Source organism: Loxodonta africana, chromosome 1 (genome assembly GCF_030014295.1).
Source record: "Loxodonta africana isolate mLoxAfr1 chromosome 1, mLoxAfr1.hap2, whole genome shotgun sequence".
Taxonomy (NCBI): domain Eukaryota; kingdom Metazoa; phylum Chordata; class Mammalia; order Proboscidea; family Elephantidae; genus Loxodonta; species Loxodonta africana.
In genome coordinates, this window is record NC_087342.1 from 198,247,897 (window position 1) to 198,249,976 (window position 2,080).

The 2,080-nt window shown below is 43.3% G+C and overlaps 1 pseudogene; it reads left to right on the plus strand.

Annotated features, from left to right (window-relative positions):
* Positions 1 to 538: 538 nt before the first annotated feature.
* Positions 539 to 1,645, plus strand: LOC100654269 (actin-related protein 2/3 complex subunit 5-like; annotated as a pseudogene).
* Positions 1,646 to 2,080: the final 435 nt, after the last annotated feature.

The following is a 2,080-nucleotide window of genomic DNA, read 5'->3' on the forward strand; positions in this document are numbered from 1 at the left end:
AAATGACAACTAAACAAAACATGCTATTAAGAATTTTCTTTACCCTCCTTCACCCTTGTGCTAATGGGTAAGAATAGGTTTACTTTAATCAATTACTTCAATCTTTCAAGCACAGTCAGAACTTCATTCAATCACTCCCTCCTTCAACAACCACTTATATAGAGTTATCCGGGCATTGTTCTGAGAACTTTACAAATATTGTCTCATTTAATTCTCATAACTACTCTATACGGTATATATTATTATCATCCTTATTGAAATTTGGAATTATAATCCTGAGATCCTGCAAGGAACTTGTGATGTCCCCCAAGATGTCCATGCTGTAATTCCTGGAACCTGTGAATATGTTACATTATATGGCAAAAGGAACCTTGTAAATGCAATTAAATTTACAAACCTTAAAAATAGGAAAATTAGCCTGGATTTTTCTAAGTGGGCCCGAGCTAATCTCATGAGCCCTTGAAAGCAGAGAACTTTCTCCAGCTTGGGAAGAAGAGTTGCAGCAGGAAAAGGAGTCAGAGAGATTCAGTATTTGCTATACACCACGGCCCAGTAAGTCCACTTCTGGGTGTAAGCTAGTGAGATGATTACAAACTCCACATGGGAATTCTGATGAGGATGTTGTTTGCAGCATTATTTGTGGTGGCAAACTGAGTGACCTTCACTGGGAAGTGAACAGATACAATGTGAAGAACTGGCACACAGAGTGCTATGCAGTAGTTAAAAGTAACAGATTGGGGAGTGGAGGCACCAGCCTGAGGGTTCCTGCTGGGCTGGGGTTGCTGTACTAGAGAGGAGCACTGAGAGAAGCCTTTTCCACTGGTTGGGACCAGAGATGTTGAAGATCACATTGTCGCTGGCCCGGTTCTGGAAGGTGGACGTAGATGAGTACCAGGAGAACAAGTTTATGGACTAGGAAGATAGGGGCAACAGCCCAGGTGGGCCTGACAAGGATGATGTGGACTCCTGCCTGCGACAAGGAAACATTACAGCCCCTCTACCAGCAGCTCTGAAACTGCCCCCACCCCCAATCCCCCGCCCCTCAATACCAACAGTCCGGTGGTGAAGGATGGGGCAGGCAGCATTGTCTTGAGGGTACTATCTCTTTTAAAGATGATATTGAAAAGGCAGTTCAATCTCTGGTCAAGAATGGTGTGGACCTCCTAATGAAGTATATTTATAAAGGCTTTGAGAGCTCCTCTGCCAATGGCAGTGCTGTGTTGTTGCAATGGCATGAAAAGGCACTTGATGCTGGGGCAGTAGTGTCCATCATTGGAGTCTTGACTGTAAGGAAAAGTGTGTAGTCCAGCAGGAACTGGATATCTGCTGGGGTGTGGGAGTTGCTGGTACAAAGACCAAAGCAAACAAATGCCACTGCTGCCCTGTAGGTAGTATCTGTGTCTCTCAGCTTTGCCTCCTTGCTTCCTTTTTCATATCTGTAAAGATAAAAATGACATGCATCAGTTTCCTTTAATGAAATTGGGATAATACAGGGGAAATTTTGTGTCAGTGGAAGTGTTTCATGCTCTCAGAACCATTTCAGTGATGTGACTGTTGTCATTATTAGGTGCCATCAAGTTGGTTCTGACAGAATGAAACACTGTCCAATCCTGCACCGTCCTCACATTCATTGTTATGCTTCAGCTCATTGTTGTAGCCACTGTGTCAATCCATCTCATTGACGGTCTTCCTCTTTTTCACTGACCATTTACTTTACCAAGCATGGTGTCCTTCTCCAGGGACTGATCCTTCCTGACAACATGTCCAAAGTATGGTAAGACGCAGTCTCGCCATCCTTGCTTCTAAGGAGCATTCTGGTTGTCCTTCTTCCAAGACAGATTTGTTCGTTCTTTTGGCAGTCCATGGTATATTCAATATTCTTCACCAGCACCACAATTCAAAGGTGTCAATTCTTCATTGGTCTTCCTTATTCATTGTCCAGCTTTCAGGTGCGTATGATGCTATCAAAAACATCATGGTTTGGGTCAGGCGACCTTAGCCTTGAAGGTGACATCTTTGCTTTTTAACACTTTAAAGAGATCTTTTGTGGCAGATTTACCCAATGCAATGCATCTTTTGA